Genomic DNA, 23,702 nt, shown 5'->3' with positions numbered 1-23,702 from the left:
AGACTCTACACATGGACATCACCAGATGGTTAACACTGAAATCAGACTGGTTATATTCTTTAAAGTCAAAGATGGAGAAACTCTATTATATTCTTTGCAGCCAAAGATGGAGAAGCTCTATACAGTCAGCAAAAACAAGACCAGGAGCTGACTGTGGCTCAAATCATGAACTCCTTATTGCCAAATTCAGACTTAAATTGAAGAGAGTAGGGAAAACCACTAGACCATTCAGGTATGACCTAAATCAAATCCCTTACGATTATACAGTGGAAGTTAGAAATATATTTAAGGGACTAGATCTGATAGAGTGCCTGATGAACTATGGACAGAGATTTGTGACATTGTACAGGAGACAGGGATCAAGACCATCCCCAGGAAAAAGAAATGCAGAAAGGCCAAATGGTTGTCTGAGGAGGCCTTACAAATAGCTGTGAAAAGAAGAGAAGCAAAAGGCGAAGGAGAAAAGGAAAGATATACCCATTTGAATGCAGAGTTCCAAAGAATAGCAAGGAGAGATAAGAAAGCCTTCCTCAGTGATCAGTGCAAAGAAATAGGGGAAAACAATAGAATGGGAAAGACTATAGATCTCTTCAAGAAAATTAGAGATACCAAGGGAACATTTCATGCAAAGATGGGCTCGATGAAGGACAGAAATGGTATGGACCTAACAGAAGCAGAAGATATTAAGAAGAGGTGGCAAGAATACACAGAGGAACTGTACAAAAGGGATCTTCACCAAAAAAAAAAAAAAAAAGGGATCTTCACGACCTAGATTATCATGATGGTGTGATCACTCACCTAGAACCAGACATCCTGGAATGTGAAGTCAAGTGGGCCTTAGGAAGCACCACTACGAACAAAGTTAGTGGAGGAGATGGAATTCCAGTGGGGTATTTCAGATCCTAAAAGATGATGCTGTGAAAGTGTTGCACTCAATATGGCAGCAAGTTTGGAAAACTCAGCAGTGGCCACAGGGCTGGAAAAGGTCAGCTTTCATTCCAATTCCAAAGTAAGGCAATGCCAAAGAATGTTCAAACTATCACACAATTATACTCATGTCACACGCTAGGAAAGTAACACTCAAAATTCTCCAAGCCAGGCTTCAGCAATACATAAACCATAAACTTCCAGATGTTCAAGCTGGTTTTAGAAAAGGCAGAGGAACCAGAGATAAAACTGCCAACATCCTCTGGATCATCGAAAAAGCAAGAGAGTTCCAGAAAAACATCTACTTCTGCTTTATTGACTATGCCAAAGCCTTTGACTGTGTGGATCACAATAAACTGTGGAAAATTCTGAAGGAGATGAGAATACCAGACCACCTGACCTGCCTCTTGAGAAACCTGTATGCAGGTCAGGAAGCAACAGTTAGAACTGGACAAGGAACAATAGACTGGTTCCAAATAGGAAAAGGAGTACCTCAAGACCGTATATTGTCACCCTGCTTTTTTAACTTATACGCAGAGTACATCATGAGCAACGCTGAGCTGGAGGAAGCACAGGCTGGAATCAAGATTGTCAGGAGAAATATCAATAACCTCAGATATGCAGGTGACACCACCCTTATGGCAGAAAGTGAAGAAGAACTAAAGAGCCTCTTGATGAAAGTGAAAGAGGAGAGTGAAAAAGTTGACTTAAAGCTCAACATTCAGAAAACTAAGATCATGGCATCTGGTCCCATCACTTCATGGCAAATAGTGGAAACAGTGACAGACTTAATTTTTCTGGGCTCCAAAATCACTGCAGATGGTGTCTGCAGCCGTGAAATGAAAAGATGCTTACTCCTTGGCAGGAAAGTTATGACCAGCCTAGACAGCATATTGCAGAGCAGAGACATTACTTTGCCAACAAAGGTCCGTCTAATCAAGGCTGTGGTTTTTCCGGTGGTCATGTATGGATGTGAGATTTGGACTATAAAGAAAGCTGAGCACTGAAGAATTGATGCCTTTGAACTGTGGTGTTGGAGAAGACTCTTGAGAGTCCCTTGGACAGCAGGGAGATCCAACCAGTCCATCCTAAAAGGAAATCAGTCCTGAGTGTTCATTGGGAGGACTGATGCTGAAGCTGAAACTCGAAGACTGTGGCCACCTGATGTGAAGAGCTGACTCATTTGTAAAGACCCTGATGCTGGGAAAGCTTGAGGGCAGGAGGAGAAGGGGATGACAGAGGGTGAGATGGTTGGATGGCATCACCGACTCAATGGACATGGGTTTTGGTAAACTCCGGGAGTTGGTGATGAACAGGGAGGCCTGGCGTGCTGCAGTCCATGGTGTCATAAAGAGTTGGACCGGACTGAGTGACTGTACTGAACTGGCTTCGTTGTTGCTTCTTTTTGTGTGAGTTGTTCATTTCTCTCCTTCTCTCTCTCTCTCTCTGAAGACTTTCTCTGATTCTCTTTGCACACGACTGCCCCAAGACCTTGAGTTTAATTTTAGCTAGACTAGGATTGCTCTGCTCCAATTCCCAGGAGAGACAGTATAATTAGTTTGACTTCAGACAAGTTCCACCCTGGCTGCAGTCAGCTTTGCCCAAAGCGGGTGGGACCAGAAAATAGAACCCCTGTCTATTGTTGTGCATCAGAGATTCACAGTTCTGACAAACCGACAAGAGTGTTGTGTCTCTTGCAGGTTCAGTACGTGCTGGTTGGCATACATTTATCTCTTCAAATGTATTTAAAATAATTTAGTTTTCAGAATATAGAGGTCCATAAAATGTTTATAGGATATTGAAAATAAAGTTAGGGATTGCAGAACCAGAAAAAGTCACACTGTCATACAAGAGTGACTTTTCTTTTTATTTTCTTCATGTCTTATATAATTACACTTACATAACCCGTAGATATTTAGTCAAATGTATCAGTCCCAAAGTGCTCCTTATTTTAAAAGGTGTCAGGTGTTTATATACAGAATATCTGTGGATCCAGCAAATGAGAGTCCCAGATTAAAGAAAATAGATACTTAAGGTTTGAATGAAAGCACTTTATTTGAAGAGTTTTTGTTTAGATATATTAAAATTCACAATTATCCTCAAATGGCGAAGGGAAGATAGGAAAATAACGTTTATTATGACTCCGCTTAGTTAGGTAGTTAACATTATGCTATTCCATTCAGCCCTTATAACTGCCCTTTGAGAAGTAGGTATCCTTATCCCATGGCCAATGACAAAATGCAAACCCAGGGGAAATTTAGCTTGCTGATATGTGGCTGACCTGGGATTTAAGCTCTGGTCTGCATGAGTTGCAAGTCTCTTCTCTCCCAAACCCTAGCCTTCAGGAACATGAAACATTTATTTACATAACCTTTCTAGAGAAAACTGTAAGTAGGAATGTATAGGAGTCACCCAGCTCATTCTCTTGTCTGTATACTGAAGTCTTAGTCTCAGCATCAAACGTGTGGCAACCATTTCTCCAATGTCTGGAGTGAAGACATTAGTTATGTAATGTTTAGTCATTTAAGCACCTGGATTTTTCAGAGGTCATTCAACTGATAAATCAATGTTTAAAAATAGCAGTGGCTTCTTCAGTTTGTGAAAAAATATATATATGTTTTTTTAACCTTATATTCTAAAGATTAATGCATGCTAAATTGAGAATTGAGAGTGAAAAAGGGAAAGCTGACCTTTCTTAGTCTGAATAAATAGGAAGAGGAAAGCAAAGACTGGCTAAGCTGCATAAGACAGTATTAAGCTTTCCCCTTTTAATGTGAAAAATCAGAAGAAATACTTATTTTATATATTTTTGTTGAAGACGTATTTATAACATAAATGCTTCCTTACATTTTAGTTAGATGAAACAAATTTAAATCATTAGTTCTTTGTGATGTGGACTGAAGAGGCAAATAGTCGTGACTTTTACCAGTGAGTTAATGATAGTTTACCTTCTGATTTATCAGCCTAAGTGGCTTTGGCGATAAAATGAAAAGGAATAATCATTTGGTTTATTGTAATTTCAGACTTAGTCTGAAAAAAATTTAAAACAATGACTAGGGTATGATTCCTAAAATAAGTAGGCTTTGTGTTTGGATGGTGAAGAATATTCATTAAAGTTCTAGCAAAAGATAAGAATGTGGTCTCTCTACAGGAGATGAAATGTGGTCTCCCAGGCTTACCACTTAAGACTAGGTTGATATAAATTAAATCTAGCCTAATACTTTATTTGTTAAGAATTCACAGTGACCTTTTTAAAATAGACAAGAGATGCAGATGAGTTTGATGTTTTACAATTTATATTGTTGCTATCTTTCAGGACAGGAAAAGAGGAATTCAAATCATTGTTTTATTACTTGTTTGTTCCTTTAGAAGCTGTCTTTTCTAGTTAAGGGACAAACTAATCAAGCATGACATGCTTTAGCCATCAGAATCTTGACCAACTGATTTCAGCATTTCTCTTCTAAAAGTACCTAATTGAAAGTAACCCTGAATTACTGACTCTGTTGTTGGCCCAGGTTTAGGGAAAATGAAGCCCACTTAGTGTTAATTGATTGAACCTATTGTCCTCCACAGTTCTTTTAAATGCCACTAATGTTTTTTCTCATTGCCATGCCTAGAAGCAGGGATGGGAGCTTATTAGTAACAGAATTTTCTTCTTAGGAAGCTAAACCCTCGGTATTGTGGCCACTTTGACCTTTTATTCTTTCTCACTTCTTGACCCCATTTTCTTATTCTTCTGATGTCCAGACCATAAGACCACACAACAGGCCAGTTGTGGTACAACTAAGCTTTTGCTTTCATGGTGAGCATGTTATGTGGGCCATAGAATTTATTTAAAGGACAGATCTATTTGGAGAAATTCAGCTCCTTGCTGCTCTTTCAGGATTGAAATTCTAGTTTCTCTTCACATCTTCTATCTTAGCTTTCTTATTCAACCCTGATGACTCTGTTTGCTGCTGGATTTGGTCTAAGACCTTTACCAGCAGTCAGTTTTGCATAGTCACACTTAATTGTTGGGTTTTTATAAAGCACTTCACTTTTTCTTCAACTTTGTTGCTTCCAATTTCTGGGCTACTGTTTCTTAGTTCTGTTTGATGAACTATAAGAGTACTAGTAATAAAGAACATTTTCCTTTTCGCCTTGACTAGATTCAGGGACAGTTTCTGAGTTTTCCTCACTCTCTGTGGCTCTCAACCCTGTCTTCCTCAAGCTCCCCCTTTTAAATAAATTTTTGGTTGTGTAAGAAATAAAGTTCATAGGTAATATAACCTGCCTGTACATGTTATTAAAAAACATGACACCGGGATAATAATATAAAGGCTAAATGAGTATAACTCATAACACAGTCTGTGTTTGGGGATGTAGTTATGAGGGCACATTGTCCTAGAGGAGAGAATGAAGGCATTGATGCTTGTGCCTACTTCTGTGGAGAAAGTGTGTTTGTGAGAAGGAAGATAATTCTAAGAAGTTCAGGAAAATAGAAAATCAGTGATGCACGTGGACTGTAAAAATGTTAGAATAAGCGATAACCAACCAGACTTGTTTGTTGTGTATGATAAGCGAAAGAAGAAAACACTTGAAGTAGAGAAAACATGCCAGGACAAATTATAGACTGTCAGCATGGAGAAAATGAGGAAGTATGGTATTCTCATAAATGACCTGGGCCATATTTATGAGTTTAGTGATGAAACAATTTCTTATGTTGTGATATGGGACGGGATACTGTTGAGCTATCACAGAAAGCATATGCTGCATTTTGAAATATATTGTCACCTGTTGAGGCATATTTTAGGTTCCTAGTCTTCGCCCATGGATGGAGGAGCCTGGTGGGCTGCAGTCCATGGGGTCGCTAAGAGTCGGACACAACTGAGCGACTTCCGTTTCACTTTTCACTTTCATGCATTGGAGAAGGAAATGGCAACCCACTCCAGTGTTCTTGCCTGGAGAATCCCGGGGACGGAGGAGCCTGGTGGGCTTCTGTCTATGGGGTCGCACAGAGTCGGACACGACTGAAGTGACTTAGCAGCAGCAGCAGTACTTCAGAAGTCCTCCAAGACCATGTCCTTCTCTAGGTGATGAGGAATAGAGGATGGTTTAAAAAGAGAAACAGTAAAACAAGAAGCTATGCAGAAGTTGTGCAGTAGATGTCTCTAACTCAGAGAAGATTGAAAAACAACAGGCAGTCCCCAAGCAACTTTCAAATATCATCTTTCGCAGCAGAGCTCTTTTAGAGTTATAAAAAAATCTCAAAAATACATAGTGTGACAGTCATCTGAAATATTAAAAGTAGCTTTTATTGAGATCGACATGGTTTTTGTGGCTACTAATTTAATAACGTTTTGCTCGAAATTTAATAAAAGGATTCTCATATCCTCCATGACATTTTTTGCAGAGGTTTCATTGCTTTTGCTGTAATGCCATTATTGCATTGAAATCCTTTTCAAGAAGTGGGAGGTTAAAAATGCTGTAATATATAGAGCATGGAGTGAGTACATCATTTAATTTTGAGATAATGTCTTTATTTGATTGAAACTTATAGCTCCATAAAGTCTTTTTCCTAAATTCTTGGCATTCTCTCTTAACTTTTAATAAGCTCTACTTCGTATTAGTATATGCACAAGTGCTCTTGATACCTGTGTTGGGTTTAGTCTGACAGAGCATTTTTCTCCTCTGGGATATGGGATGATTCTTTGTTATGTGGAACTGCTCCACATTCCATGCCTCTGGCCTCTGCCAGAGTGGTTCCCGTCAATAATTAAGGGTTGTAAAAGCACCCCAACACATTTCCAAACTACTCCCTAGGGAGCGGTAATCACTGACCATTTGGCTCTTTCTTGCTGTAAGTACATACCTGTATTTCTCAAAAAAACCTTCACAGATTTCATTTATGATTTAAGAACATTTAAGGTCCTTCCCCATGTACTTTTCAAAGAAGGATCTTTTTCACTGTGTGACTGCCAGGAGCTGAATTGTTTGTGATTCCTGCTAAATCCAGACGTGGAAGTCCTAATTCCCCGAGTATTTCAGAGTTTGACTACATTTGGAGATAGGATATCTTAGGGTGGGCCCTAATCCAGCATGACTGATGTCCTCATAAGAAGAGGCGATTAAGACACAGAGAGAGGACTGTATGAAGACACAGGCCATCTGCCGTCTCTCTCAAGGAAAGAGGCCTCAGAAGAAATCAACCTTGACAACACGCTGAAGTCAGACTTCTAGCCTCCAGAATTGTGAGACACACATTTCCGTTATTGGAGCCACCCTGTCTATGGTACTTCATTATGGCAGCTCCAGCAAACTAACACAGTGACCCCTTAATGTGTGTTACCTTCAGGTCAGTATACTAGAAGAGCAGTGTAATTTAGTGATTGCAGTTCAAGTTTTCAGTATTACAATCCCAGCTCATCCACTTAGTTGTGTGACCTTGGGCACATTAATTAACCATGCGAAACTGCTTGTTTTTTTTTTTTTTTTAATCTGTAAAATGAGGATCAGGATACCTTCCTCACCAGGTTGTTGTGAGGATTAGGTGAAATAAATAATGTAAAGTACATGATACCTAGAGGACTTTCTAACGATTAGTTCTCTTTTCATCTGCCTCCACTTTTAGGTGTGTTTTGCATTTTCTAAAAGAATGTAAGGCATGCTTGGCAGATGAGCCTCTATTGTGAAATTTCAGGCTGCCTGATTGGTGGATGGCAGAGAGGTTTGGGGGCAGTTAGGTATTTTCAGTAGCTGTAGTCAATAATGTGCATATAATGTTTTGCAGTTTACAAACAGAAAGTACCTCACATTCACTTATACATGATGTGCAGTTATTAAACCTAACTGTGCCTCAGGAGACATTGTGGTAGCCCTTGTTTTGCTTGTCTAACTTCCTTTAAGACACAGGAGACCTGTCCTCTGGGAATCTGTTGGGTTGTCTTCCTTTTTGATGTTCCATAGCCCCATAGCACACATACCTTAATTCACAGCACATGTATGCTCTGTTTTAATAGTCTGTTTTCCCCAAGAGATTGAGTTCTTTGAAGGTGTTGACTGTTCCTTTTTCATCTCAGTATCCCTAATGCCCTGCGCAGTGCCTGGTTCTTTGTAGGCGTACTCTAAATTACATATCACTAACTTTTTTTCAGTGATGTTAAGTGGCCAAGTACATTTTTTGTCTAGTTTTTATAAGTTATGATCATTCCTTTTTAAAAATATTTATTTATTTATTTTTGGCTGCATCAGGTCTTAGTTGTGGCACATGGGACCTTTGCTGTGGCATGTGGGATCTTACTGTGCCCAGGCTTCTCTCTGGTTGCAGTGCTTAGTTGTCCCAGGGCATGTGGCAATCTTAGTTCCCTGGTCAGGGATCCAACACACATCCCCCCATTGGAAGGCAGGTTCTTAATCACCAGACCACCAGCAAAGTCCCTTACTGTCCATGTTACAGATGAGAATCTGTACAGTGCCCAGATCATACAATTCAGTGGTCAGAGCTAGAATTTGAACCCAGAGTTCAAAAGGATGGAAGGGCTGTTGTATCTGGGATATTGATGCTTTTGTACTGTGGTGCTGGAGAAGACTCTTGAGAGTCCCTTGGACTGCAAGGAGATCAAACCAGTCAACCCTAAAGGAAATCAATCCTGAATATTCATTGGAAGGACTGATGGTGAAGTTGAAGCTCCAATATTTTGGCCACCTGATGTGAAGAGCTGACTCATTGGAAAAGACTCTGATGCTGGGAAAGATTGAAGGCAGGAGGAGAAGGGGACGATAGAGGAAGAGATGGTTGGATGGCATCACTGACTTGATGGACATGAGTTTCAGAAAACTCTGGGAGTTGGTGATGGACAGGGAAGTCGGGCATGCTGCAGTCCATGGGGTCGCAAAGAGTAGGACACGACTGAGCAACTGAACTGATTGTGTGGTAGTGTTGCTCAGATACTGTAGAGCATTGCATTGTGAGGGTCAAGAGCCTGAAGAACACCTAATACGGAGGCAGACTGGGGTGTGTATGTGTCCTGAGGCTTGGAAACGAAGTTATATCCTAATGGACACTTTTCTGTATTATTTCTACTAGTAATGAAGGTACAGATAGTAAACTGCATCTCTCATATGCATTTTCTTCATTAATAAATGTATAGTGATGAGGAGTGAATTTTTCTTGCTATAATCTCCCAGATCTCTTAATATGCATGTTATCATTACCCACTACTTCATTATACATTCTAAGATTTATTTTAATAGCAGGGTTAAAATGGTTGATGTAACTTAAGGTAAATTTGCTATATGTTTATTAAAAATAAGGTGGAGAGGGAGGTGGGAGGGGGAATCGGGATGGGGAGTACATGTAAATCCATAGCTGATTCTTGTCAATGTATGACAAAAACCACTACAATATTGTAAAGTAATTAGCCTCCAACTAATAAAAATAAATGAAAAAAAAAATAAGGTGATAAAAAGTGAAGATGCTGCTCATGACAGTTAAAACCTCAGATTTCTTGATTCCTTGGCAAATGAAACATTCTAGAATTTTTTCTTTTTAAATAACAATTTACCCCTTTAACGTCAATATATTTTTCATTTTAAATACTTCATTTGAATATTGTTCTTGCTGATATGCGGCATCTTTACACCTATTACTAACAGTCTCTTAGAGACACCCTTAGGATCTGTTGAGACTTGTAGTACTGTTTGCTTCTATAATACATGATTCTCAAGTGTGTGCTCTCCTTACCTTCCTTGAGCTGGTTTCTATGATTTTCCCCTTTCTATTGCTGTCAAATATTATACATTGCAGTTGTCAGTGTGCCTTCATGTGGCTCCCTTCTTGCCCCCTAGTGATTTGTTGCAGGCTTAAAACCAGTCTGCCAAGCTTCTTAGGAATTGTACTAGAAGGACTAAGGAGCATGTTAGTTACTAATATAAATGTGCATTTGTGCTTGAACTTCGTGACATGTGTTTTGTCTCTGAGACCTCTTATTTACTGATTTCTTTGCTGCACTTTGAACAGATGAAGTTCCTTCCAAACTGGTTCATTCTAGGCATTGTATTGTAAGATACTGTAAATTTTCATTTTATGTGTTAAAAAGGATTGTTTGGCTTTGTATTCAGGTAATTTTGCTATAGATTGTGACATTTGCTATAGAAACGTGACATTTTATGATCAGATATTATTGGAAAGTAAGATTCTTTCTGCTTTACTGAAAGAAATGGTGCTGTAATTTATCCTGTGGAAAAGTGGGAGAAGTCCCCAAATATTTTCAGTGGTCGTTCTGTGACCAGCATTCATTTAGGCACCTTGCAGTTCTTGATCCAGAAGAGATTCCTGGATTTTAAATTCCAGTTTTGACATTGGACAAGTTATTTAAGATCTCTGGGTCTCAGTGTCCTCATTGATGAATTTCAGATAATTATATCTGCCTTCCCAGGTATTGAGAATTGCTGGAAATGTACGTACTAGTTGCCTAGGAGAATACTTGACAATTACTTGGTTTTTTTCTAGTCACAGAGCTAGAAATTGGTTGAGTGAGGACTTTGGACGCGTCCTGGAAGCAACGAGTATAGATCACTTACTGGAAGTGTCTTCTGATAAACAAAAGCCAAAAATGAACATAGTCAGCATTCAAAAATGTATATGTATACATTGGGAGTAAAAATGGATCTTATGGGAAAAGTAAAGATTCTAGGAAGAAGGGGAATACCAGAACTTACTTCTTTTCCTCTTTTTCCTTATTCCCTAATTGGCCAGTGTGCATTTTCTTCTAAGGATAATTTTGAATTTTGTTGGAATTTGATAAGAATGTTGCTTTTCTTTAGAATTGTCAATTATATTTTTGCACTGCCGCTTAGAATCATCAATTTGGTTAATGGCACTACCATCCATCAATCACCCAAGGTATAAAACTTTACTGATAATTTGCACTCCTCTCATTCATCCAATTAGTTGATTAAATCTGTCCACTCTTCTCCTTCCTCATTACCACTATTTCTTTTCCAGACCTCCTTGTCATTCTCTTTACACCGTCATGACAGTCTGCAAGCTGGTCTCGCTGTTACTCTCTCCGCTTCCCCGCTGGTTTTCCACGTTGTGGTTGGTGCTCCACAATTCCTCTCACCTGATGCTGACACCGTCGTCACAATTTCCCAAGTGTTTGCACTTAGCTCTTTTATGGTACATTTATCCTGATGGAGAAATCACATGGAAAAGACAAGATGAGTGATCGATGCTTCCCCTTTATTTTCCAGCTGCCAAAATAATTCGCTGGTTCTTTACCACCTTCCAGAAATGCTCAGTGATCATTTTTAGCATGATTATGAACTCTTGCCTTTGGACGTATATGATGTGCTTCAGTCCTCATAGTTGTTACCCTTATTGATCCTCAAATGATCCCATATTCGAACAATGGAAGCTTATTTATATTGGCTTCGGAGTCCTTTTGACATGGCCCTAGGAGTCTTTGATGGCTTCCTTACTTTTCAGTGTAAGATGCTCCAGGGTCCTCTTGTACATTTCTGCTCTAGAGCCCATTATCAGCCATTTAGAAAATGGAGCCCTTGTTTCTTTATTTGGAGGGGAATGTTATTTAGATATCACAATATAATTATTAGGAGTATTATTGCTACTAGATGGATCATTGTTTTAAAGCCTTTCTTGAATATATTAATACAACTATAATTTTTCTTTAGGATAAACTGTATCATGAGTTCTTATTGATAATGACCATTCAAATTTAATTAACCTCAATGATAACTATATATGTATTCCCTTTTGACAAATACAGAGGTTCAGTGATACCTACATAATTATCATTTTGTTTATCCCACCATATATACACAACAGCCTCAGAATAACAATACCAACACGGCCATCAGCAATGTGATTACTGGACGCCATTTACAATATGTGTGTGTATGTGTGTGCGTGTCTGCACAGTTGTGCTTTGGGGCAGGGTTTTTTTTGTTTTTTTTGGTTTTTTTTTTTGTCTTTAAAGTATATCCCACTAGAAATCTACATTTAAGTTGTGTTTTAAAGTCACTTGAATTGTAATTTCTGTTTATACAATTATACAACTAACAAGGATACACAGTTTGGGCCATTTATTTAATTTTACTTGTGATTTTAATATTGGCTTTTAAATGCAATTTTGATTTAGGTATATGATATTTACACAATTCAAAAGTCTAGTCTACAAAAGAAGACATATTCAAAGAAGTCCAACTATTACCTTTCTCTCTTTCTCATATAGGTAGCCATCCCAATTCCTTTCTTAGATAAACAAGAGCATACTGTACACACTGAGGATTTTTTGTTTTTGTTTTGCTTTGCTTAGAAATGTATTCTGAAGATAACTTTGCAGTAGTATATGGAGATATTCCTCATTCTCTTTTATAGCTGCTTAGTACTCTGTTGTGTATACATACAGTATTTTGGGCTTCCCAGGTGGCTCAGTAGTAAAGAAGCCACCTGCCAATGCAGGAGACTAAGGAGACCCGGGTTTGATCCCTGGGTTGGGAAGATCCCCCGGAGGAGGGCATGGCAACCCACTCCAGTATTCTTGCCTGGAAAATCCCATGGACAGAGGAGCCTGGCAGGCTACAGTCCGTGGGGTAACAAAGAGTCAGATACAACTTAGTGACTGAACAGTGACATATATAATATATATATTATATATATTTATATATAAAAATATATATATAAGTATATATATATACTTATATATATATAAAGTGAAGTGAAGTGAAGTCGCTTAGTCGTGTCCGGCTCTTTGCGACCCCACGGACTGTAGCCTGCCAGGATCCTCAGTCCATGGGATTTTCCAGGCAAGAATACTGGAGTGGGTTGCCATTTCCTTCTCCGGGGGATCTTCCCAACCCAGGGATCAAACCCAGGTCTCCTGCATTGTGGACAGACGCTTTACCATCTGAGCTACCAGGGAAGCCCTCTATATATATATAAGCATGTATATAATAATAAGATATTAAGTTGGATCTCTAAGACAGTTTCTACCTTAATGAAACTTAAAGACATCCAGCGCAGTAATGAAAATGTGAAATACCTGGTAGTTAGTTAATGTCTATATGATTGGCCTTTTCATGATGATATAGGTTATTGTAATAGCAGATGATTTGCTCAAGGTTTTATTCAGTCCCCTCACTTGTAATTGGCTATAACTTACACCTCTCTGCTTCATTGAGATGTTGTAAAGATTACACAGGCTTAACGGAGCAATCAGCACTCTGAGACGGACATGAACTTACTAAAAGCAACATACTTATATGGTCCCTTGCTATATTTCCCCCTTCTCATACACATTGTGAGAAGAAACATTTTTTAAAATACATTTTTCCCCTTTTTCTTTGTCTCATCTTTTTTTCCCTCTCATAATTTCTGAGCACTTTGGTTAAAGTGCTTTTAAGTGAACTGTTTTATGTCCTTGAGAAAGCAGATAGAGGTTGAAATTCAAGTGCCTCTGAGCTCTTGCCCAGGTGAGGAAGGGGAGGTTGGGCCTCTGTGCTGGGGGTGGCTGTAGGTCTCTCAGCTGGACTGCTGGCCATCTTTCTGTATGAAGTCTAGAGGAAAGGAGGCTTTTAAGCGTGGGTCCTGAACTTTGAAAGGAGACGGAAGCTCTAAATATAAGCCTTGGCATTCTGGACACTTGCAACTGAACTTTATTCTTTTCTCTTTTAAATACTAACCCAAACCAAAACCTTACACCTGTCTTTTATCATTAGTAATACGAAATTCAGGAAAGAAGGGAGAAATATTTTAGTTGAAAATATTAGAAAACATTGTGTGTTTCTGTAAGCAAATATGTAAACAATTGTAAAAGTTTTGTTTTCTAGCCTGTTGGGATAGATGGAGTAGTGGTTGGAAATGTTAAGTAATCAAAATATTTCAGAGTGAATTCTTGTTTTTTCCAGTGATTTTTCTTCACTCTTATTAAGGAATTCAGAAAACTGTAGTTCATAGGTCAGATTCAAAATCCACAGCCACCCTCACTGGCTATTTTCAGTTTCATGGTTTGCTCTACTAGCAATTATTTCCTCAAATTAGGGCTGCCATATTTAGCAAACAAAAATATAGGATGTTCAGATAATTTGAATTTCAGGTAAACAGCTTTTTTTTTTTGGTATAAGGAAGTTTCATGCAGTATTGTTGACATTCATACACTAAAAATGTACCCACTGTTTATCTAAAATTTGAGTTCAACTGGATGGTCCTATGTTTTACCCAGCAACCCTCCACCAAACCAAGTATATTAGGAGCCTCATTTAACAAGTCAAAAGCCTTTAAGTGATATTAATTGATGCCACCATGCATTGAATTCTCTTGACTAGGGATCTCTTTGCTAGTTGTCCTTTTGATTTTGCTTGCACTGCCCATGTCATCATGAGTCAGTGGTTTGACATGAAAAAACCTCTTTATGCCATTTGTGCTAATTACGATGGTTACATTATTTAAATATCACAATCACTATTCAAATGTAACTATGAAAAGGAAGCTATTTCTAAGAAAAGAGAGTTGAATGTATTGGGTGACTCCTGAAATTTCAGGGGTCCATTGAAATGCTTAAGATTGAAAAAGTTGTCATTGAGTATGCAGTGCCATGCTGAGCCATACTGGAGCTTGAGGAAATTAAAAAAATCAGTAATACTATCAGTAATACCGAGGCTGTCTTTATTTAAAGTGCTGGTGTAATGTTCACCATGGGTTTTCTGTATTAATTTAGATTTTTTTTTTTAAAAAAAGCAGGTTTATTGAGCTTTAATTCACATACCATAGAATCCATTCATTTAAAATGTACAGTTCCAATTTATAATAGACAAAGCATGGAAACAATGTAATTGTCCATTGATAGATGAATGGATAAAGAAGATGTGGTACATTTATACAGTGGAATATTACTCAGCCATGAAGAAGAATAAAATAATGCCATTTACAGCAACATGACTGGATCTAGGGGATGACAGAGGATGAGATGGCTGGATGGCATCACTGACTCAAGGGACATGAGTTTGAGTAAACTCCAGGAGTTGGTGATGGACAGGGAGGCCTGGCGTGCTGCAGTCCATGGGGTCGCAAAGAGTCAGACATGACTGAGCAACTGAACTAAACTGAACTGAATGGACCTAGAGCTTATCATATTAAGTGAAGTAAGGTAGATAAAGACAAATATCATATGTGGAATCTGAAAAAATGATACAAATGAACTTATTTACAGAACAGAAACAGGCTCACAGATGTAGAAAACAAACTTGTGGCTACCAAAAGGGAAAGGTGGGAGAGGGAATTAGTAGTTTGGGATTAGCAGATACAAACTGTTATATAGAAAATAGATAACCAGTGAGGTCCTACTGTATAACACAGGGAACTATATTCAATATCTTATAATAAGCTACAATGGAAAATAATCTGAAAAAGAATATACATATATGTATAATTGAATCACTTTGCGTTATACCTGAAACTAGCACACTGGGGATTTTTCTTTTTTCCTGAGTTTTCAAGCTTTTTACTCAGTGCATGAAGTGACAGCCAGGAAAAAACAAAGTCACTTGATCTGCCATAATGAAAAAAATTCATTTGTGTTCTACCAGCCTTCCAGTGATATCTTGGTTTCTTAAGACTTAGCATAGTAGGATCACAGTAGATAGCAAAAGGAAATAACAAGATCTCTGCTTGGTCCTTTAATCCAAAGGCAGACTTGGAAGGATTGGATATGTCCCTGAGAAACCCATTTCATTTTAGAACTGATTCAACCTAGTTTCAGGGAAAATCTAAAGTTCATTAACAGATTAAGAAATGAGCAAGGAAGACAACATTTAAATGACTGTTGCTTGCTCTGAATCCTATTCAGCACACCACTAGACAGCATGACTAGACAGCATGACTGATGCCTAATTCTTCCTCATTTGGTTTAGGACTTAACCTATGACAACTAAATAAATAATTTTAAACACAAGTACATTTAGGCATTAAGCAATGGAACTAGAAAACCTTTTCCTATCCAATTACCATGTTTAGGTATATACAAAGTGTAACCACAGACCCCGTCCAGCAGAGAAATTTGACAAAAACCCCTGTCTCTACCTATAACAGCTGTCTGTGGATGTTACCCTGAGTGGAAGGTGTTTGTTCTTATGTTCAGTTCCTTGTTAAGTAAACTGGACCATGCCTGTGGGGCCAATATCCAGAAAGATCAAAGCACCAAGGCTAAAGACAAAAAAAGTCAAGTTGTGGGACCTACTGTATAGACAGACAGAGCAACACTGTATTCCTTTATCATACCATTCTATACGGCGCGAGCACCAATCCATCTCTTGACTCCAGCCCTTACTTTTCCCAAATTTGACATTGCAATTGGTATACCCAGGTCATTACTGGATTTAGCTTTCTGGGTCCTTTGTTGCTGTTCAGTTGCTAAATTGTGTCCAACTCTTTGTTACCCCATGGACTGTAGCATGCTAGGCTCCCTTCCCCTCTACTATCTTCCTGAGTTTGTTCAAATTCCTGTCCATTGAATTGGTGATGCTGTCAAACCATCTCATCCTTTGCTGCCCCCTTCTCCTTTTGCCTCAATCTTTCCCAGCATCAGAGTATTTTCTAATGAGTTGGCTCTTCACATCAGGTGGCCAGAGTATTGGAGTTTCAACTTCTGTATCAGTCCTTCCAGTAAATATTCAAGGTTGATTTCCTTTAGGATTGACTAATTTGATTTCCTTGCAGTCCAAGGGACTCTCAAGAGTCTTCTCCAGCATCACAATTTGAAAGCATCAATTCTTTGGCACCCAGCCTTCTTTATGGTCCAGCTCTCACATCCATACACGACTACTGGAAAAACCATAGCTTTGAAAACCATATGGACCTTTGTCAGCAAATTGGTGCCTCTGCTTTTTAATACACTGTCTAGGTTTGTCATAGCTTTCCTTCCAAGGAACAAGCGTCTTTTAATTTCATGGCTGCAGTCACCGTCTGCAGTGTTTTTGGAGCCCAAGAAAATAAAATCTGTCACTGTTTCCATTGTTTCCCCACTTGTTTGCCATGAAGTGATGGGACTGGATGCCATGATCTTCGTTTTTTGAATGGGAGTTTTAAGCCAAGTTTTTCACTCTCCTCTTTCACCCTCATCAAGAGGCTCTTTAGTTCCTCTTCACTTTCTGCCATGAGAGTGCTATCATCTGCATATCTGGGTCCTTTAATTTGCTGCATATGCACTCTATTCTAAATGTGATTAATCACAAAAATAATCTCTTCAAGAAACCTTCATAGCAAAATAACAGATTCCCTATTAACAGTAAGAGGATCAAGTTTAATAGGCCAAAATAGAAGACAGGAAGTCTGACAGACCTCATGTAGATGGCACAGGAGGTCTCTGACCTCAGGCCCCCTGTGCCGAGCAATAGCGTCACTGGCAAACTCCAAGATATGAGAACTATAAATATCCAGTCATGCAGGAAACAAGAATGTTTCTTTCTCATTTAGTCATCCCCTGAACCTTCAACAGACCTTTCATCTGTAGCCACTTTCCAATTTGTGCCTTTGTCCTCTCTTGTATTTCATTGTACAATGAATAGAGTGAATTGTAGGGATGTGGGCTTTTTTCTCTTTTTCCTTTTGCTTTTCTTACTGTCTCTTTCCTCTGAACTGCTGGATGCAGAATCATCTGACTGGAAAGTGTCACTTTCTGCCTCTAGGAATAAAGCAGATTTCTTGAGAGACTTTTTCCTGGATTTTTTCTTGCGCTTTTGTGGTTGTCTCTTTTTCCTAGTACTAGAAGCCCCAGTTTCTTCTGAGATCTCACTTGAGGAATCTGCTGTTCTATCTGTGGCTTCCTTTTTGCTTTTCTTCTGGTTTTTGTGTGACTTTTTTTTTCTTATTTTTTTGTGGGATTTCTTTGACTTTTTGTGTTTGTGGGATTCATGGGTAGATGATTTTACCTGGGGAAATGTTTTTTCCCTATTAGACAGCATGTACTATCTTGTTGATCACTGTCTGTTTCAGATTCTTGAGGGTATAACTCTTTATAGCCACTGTGACCCCATCTGTCTGGCATGTTAGCTTCATAATCATATAACTACTTGTTCCAGGATTTAGCCTTAAGAAAATCATCATCCACTGCTCCAGAAATTTCATTCTTTGGCTTCTAATAGTCTCTTGACTTTCTTCATCAAAACCATCATTAGGTATCTGGCTTGAACTGCTGGGTCACATTTTCCTTTTGGTCCCCCAGTAAGCATCTTCCATCTGTTTCTCCAGTTCTCTAATTCCTCCTGTATCTTATTGTGAGCATCCATGTGCCGGATGACATTCCTTAAGAGAACTTACTCCATGGAAACTTCGGACATTCTTCAATCCCTCGATCCTGAGGCAATCAGGCACTTGTTAGTGTGAGATAGGAACCACTCCATTACAAGATTTCCTCCCACTCGGGAAGCAAAGAGTTGGGGCTCAAAGGCACTTCTACACCATGCGCCACAGCCTCATGTGGTGGGGGTGAAGGGAGGAAGTGGTCTCTAACACGACATTGTGATTCAGCTGTACTTCAATAAAAAAAAGATGTACAATTCCATAATTTTTAGTAAATTCACAGATACGTGCAAATATTACCAGTCAATTTTGATATATTTTTATCACCAGAAAAATAAACACCTGCTCTTTAGATAACAGTTCTACCACCCACTATCTTCTTCAGCTATAAGCAGCGACAAATCTACTTCCTATCTCTATAGTTAGCCTTATTTTGGACATTTTATATGAATGGAGTCATGCAATATGTTACCTTATTTGACTGGCTTCTTTAAGTTAGTGTAATATATTCAGTGGTCATCCATGTTGTAGCATGAATCAGAGCTTCCTTCCTTTTTATGGCTAAATGATATTCCATTATAAAAATATAACACATTTTGTTTATTCACTCACAAACTGATAGTCATTGGCATTGTTTCCTACTTTCAGCTATTTTGAATAATGCTGCTATGAACATATATGTAAATGTTTTTTTGTTTGGTAAATTTTTTCAAATCTTTCGGGTGGATTCCTAGGAGTGGATGTGCAAGTCATATGGTAATTCTGTGTTCAGCTTATTTTGGAACTGCAAAACTATTCCACAGAAATTGCACCATTTTGCAAAAATTCCCACTAATACTATACAAGGGTTCTAATTTCTCCATCCCCTAGCCAACATTCATTATTACCTGGTTTTGTTTTGTTTTTCATAATAGCCATCCTAATGGGTGAGAAGTAGTATCTCAATATGAATTTGATTTGCATTTTGCCTGTGATTAGGATGTTGAGCATCTTTTCATGTTTTGTTGGTCATTTGTGTATCTTCTCTGCAGAAATATCTATTCATGATCTTTGTTCAATTCCTAATTGAATTGTTTATTGTTGATGAGTTGGAATTCTATGTATTAATCCCTTGTCAGACATATATTTGCAAGTATTCCCCCCATCCTATAGGTTGTCTTTTCACTTTTCTTGATAATGTACTTCAGTACATAAAAGTTTTTAATTTTGATGAAGTTCAAATTATATTTTGTTTTGTTGTTTATGGTTTTGGTATCATAGTTAGGAATTGTTTGCCAAAACTGAGAACATAGGGATTTACCTCTATGTTTTCTTCTATTTCATCATTCAGCCCTAACATTTAGCTTTTTGATTTTAGTTGTATTTGTATATGGTATGAAGTAAGGGTCCAATTTCATTCTTTTGCATGTGGCTATCCAATTGTGCGTAGTACCATTTGTTAAAGAGACTGTCCTCTGCCTATTGAATAATCTTAGCACTCTGATTGAAAAGCAGTTTACCAAAGATCAGTTCAGTTCAGTCGCTCAGTCGTGTCCAACTCTTTGTGTCCCCATGGATTGCAGCACGCCAGGCCTCCCTGTCCATTATCAACTCCTGGGGTTTACTCAAACTCAGATACATGGCTTTATTTCTGGACTATCAGTTCTATTCTGTTGATCCCTATGTCAGTTCTTATGCCAGTACCAAACTGTTTTGATTACCGTTGCTTATTAGTAAGTTTTGAAATTAGGAAATTTGAGTCTTTCTATTTTGTTCTTGTTTTTCAATATTGTTTTGACTATGCTAAGTCCCTTGCAGTTATATATGAACTTTAGAATCAGCTAGACAGTTTCTACAAGGAAGTCCGTTGAGATTCTGATATGCTCTATGTTAAATCTTCAGATCAGTTTGGGGAGCATTGCCATCTTAACATTATTAATTCAATCCATGAACATAGGATATTTACCCATTTATTTAGATCTTATTTTTCAGCAATGTTTTGTAGTTTTCAGAGTACAACTTTTGTGCTTCTTTTGTTAAATTTATTCCAAAGTGTTCTTTCCTTTTGCGTACCATTATTAATGAAATTTTTTCTTAATTCCATTTTATATTTTTTATTTCAACTATAGAAGTACAACTGATTTCTACATATTGAAATTGTATCCTGTAACCTTGATGGACTCATTTATTAATTCTAACAGTCTTTTTACCCAGTTCCTTAGGATTTGCTATGTGTAAGTTCATGTCATCTGCTAATAGAGAAAGTTTCATTGCCTCCTTTCCAGTCTGATGCCTTTTATTATTTTTTTCTTGACTATTTGCCCTGGCTACTACTTTGAGCACATTATTGAATAGAAATAGTGAGAGCTGTTACCCTTGTTTTATTCTTGATTGTGCAGGACAGGCATCCAATCTTTCGTCATTAAGTATTGCATTAAATTAACATTTATCTTGATTACTGAGTTTTGGGGAACCCCTGAAAGATTTCAGCCTGTGATGTCACTCAATTCACTTCAGTCCTGGACCTGCACTTTAAAAAGATTTGAAGGAAATTGTAAAAACTCCTAAGGATTCTACTGTACAAGTGGCTTTTTCTTCTCTTCCTGTTTTGAAGAAAACATCTATAAATCACAGTTCATGCATTCATTGCTTTGAGTGAGTTTAACTTGTGGAAAAAGATCCAGTTAGCAGGCTTATATACAAAGAAAAAGCCTTGTCTCTAGATCAAATGATAAGGCAAGTCACAAATGATTCCTATTTTAACTTTTTTGATTAATCAACAAACCTCAGGCCTGTATATATCCCATAATATGACTTATACTATGGATATGAAAGATTGTATAAAGTATAGATCTACCTACACTTCCCTTACTGTCTTCTTTAGTTTTGTTAAGTTTGCTAAACTTATTGTTAGGGGCCCAGGAAAACTATTATCTTTCTCCAGACCTGCATGCTCTGTGTACTCCCTTGAATCCCTTGCACAGTGTAAGTTGAGTGACCTAATTAATAAAGTGGAGATTTATTTTGGAAAAGTTTTTGTCAGGAATGTTGGCTTTCTGTGGAGCTCTGATTAGTGAATTATCATTTAAAGGTTTTTACCATATTTGAAACTCACTCACTAAAAAGAGATAAAACTCTAGTAAATGGACTGTACTAATTGTGATCGGGCCAGATGTTTGTTGTTTTCATTGAATTGACTCATGCTGATTGTGACTGAATGGTGTGTTAACAGTATTCTATCTTTTTAAAAGGAAATTCTTTGTTTTTTTAATTTAATGTTGAAGAATATAATAAACTTTTAGAACACAGATTGCAATTAAATATATTTTTTGCTAAGATTGATTAGATTATGGTATATAACTTACAGTGGGTCTTAGTTAGAGTTCCTAATATAATTAGCTGATCATGTGGGTAGAATTCAATACATTCTTCTTGGTCAGAATAACAAATATTATATAACATAAATATTATGTAATATATGAGTGGACTTTTAAAAACCTGTTTACATTTTTCACATAAATATTTTGTCCAAAATATAGTCAAAGGATAAGCATCTTCTATTCATATTGACCTAAATCATTGGGGGAATAATTGACACTTTTTAAAGAAATCAGTGGTAAAATGCTGATTTTACCGCTAGGAAAGAAATACTTTCATTTCTTTTGCTATTGTTTAGGTTTTGCTTAGTGTTTAGAGCATGGACTTCAGATTTCAGCTATAAATTTATTTGAAAACTAGTATCTTTTTTTTTTTTTTTTGAAAACTAGTATCTTTAAGCTTTAAGGCCTCCAGTGAAAAGACAATAAAATGATTCATTCTTTACTTTTATAATATGAGAAAAATATAATGTAATAAAAACACTGCATTGCATCTGGGTTTTTCAAGTCACTTGGAGCTTGATTATTCCATTATATTGGAGACAAAAGCATTTTTGTTTTAAGATAGCTTATGAATCTCATTATGCTTGGATAAACAGCTTTCTGGTAAGGTGATTACTGTAATATAAAAGCACTTAAGAATTTTACCCTTTGGAACATGGAGGACAAATTCAATTTTGGCCAGCTAGCATGGGGATGGGAAAAAGCAACAACCTTCACCTGCTTTCTTAAACTAACCCCAAACTGGAAGCTTTAATAATGAACCCACTTAATTGCCTTCTCCAGTAAAATGTACAATAAATTTTTATCTTCTCTGATTTTCTGTAAAGATTTCATTTAAAAGGTTTTCTGTAAACTTTTTTCTTCTTCATTGTCTTGCTCCCTCTCTTCTCTTTAAAGTTGAGTTATAATCGACATATTACATTATTAATTTCAGTTACTGAAATTAATTCAGTTAATGAATTAATCGATTCAGTTAATGAATCGATATTTGTATATAGTTTGAAATGATCACTTGAGGAAGTCTAGTTAGCATCTGTCACTGTACATCATTACAGCTCTTTATTCTTGTGATGGGAACTTTTAAGATTTACTCTTAGCAAATTTCAAATGCAGTACAGTATCATTAACTATAGTCACCATGTTGTACATTACTTTGTCACTTTCTTTTGAAGTATAATATTTTTATTGTACCAAGGGTTTTTATAAATTTTTATAGAAATATAGTTGATTTATAATCTGTTGGTTTCAGATGTACAGCAAGGTGATTCACATATACATATATTCTTTTGAAAATTCTTTTTGTTGCACATTACTACAAGATACTGAGTAGAGTTCCCTATGCTCTGCAGTAGATCCTTGATGATTATCTATTTTATATATAGTAATATGTATATTTTAATACCAAACTCCTAATTTAATCCCTCTGCCAACTTTTCCCCTTTGATAGCCATGTTTGTTTTCTGTGTCTATGAGTCTATTTCTGTTTTGTGTCATTTTTTTTTCATTTTTTTTGTATCATTTGTATCATTTTTTAGATGTATAAGCAATATCATAATTCTGTTTGGCTTTCTCTGTCATACTTCACTTAATATGATAATCTCTAGGTCCATCCATGTTGCTGCATTATTTCATTCTTTTTAATGATTAAGTAATATTCCATTGTATATATGTACCACATCTTCTTTATCCATTCATCTGTTGATGGACATTTTAGTTGCTTCTGTGTCTTGGCTGTTGTAAATAGTGCTGCAGTGAACATTGGGGTGCATGTTCCTTTTCAAATTATAGTTTTGTCTGGATATATGCCCACGTGTAGGGTAGCTGGGTGCTATGGTAATTCTATTTTTAGATTCTTAAGTAACTTCCATACTATTCTCCATGGTGGTTGCACCAGTTTACATTCCCACCTACAGTATGCGAGGGTCCCCTTTTTGCCACACTCTCCCCAGCATTTATTATTTGTAGACTTTTTGATGATGGCCATTCTGACTGGCGTGTGGTGATACCTCATTATAGTTTTGACTTGCGTTTCTCTAATAAATAGCGATGTTGCGCATTTTTTCATGTACCCTTTGGCCATCTGTATGTCTTCTTTAGAGAAATATCTATTTCGATCTTCT

The 23,702-nt window shown here is 37.3% G+C and overlaps 1 protein-coding gene and 1 pseudogene across 3 annotated transcripts in view; one reads left to right on the top strand and one right to left on the bottom strand.

Annotated features, from left to right (window-relative positions):
* The window catches only part of KLHL13 (kelch like family member 13), a 193,526-nt gene that overhangs the window by 42,948 nt on the left and 126,876 nt on the right, over positions 1 to 23,702 (top strand). The window lies entirely within an intron of this gene.
* Positions 17,395 to 18,261, bottom strand: LOC122434611 (annotated as a pseudogene).

This window comes from Cervus canadensis, chromosome X (genome assembly GCF_019320065.1).
Source record: "Cervus canadensis isolate Bull #8, Minnesota chromosome X, ASM1932006v1, whole genome shotgun sequence".
In the NCBI taxonomy this organism is placed as follows: domain Eukaryota; kingdom Metazoa; phylum Chordata; class Mammalia; order Artiodactyla; family Cervidae; genus Cervus; species Cervus canadensis.
The sequence above is the reverse complement of the archived record's forward strand: the minus strand, read 5'-3'. Positions and strand labels throughout refer to the sequence as shown.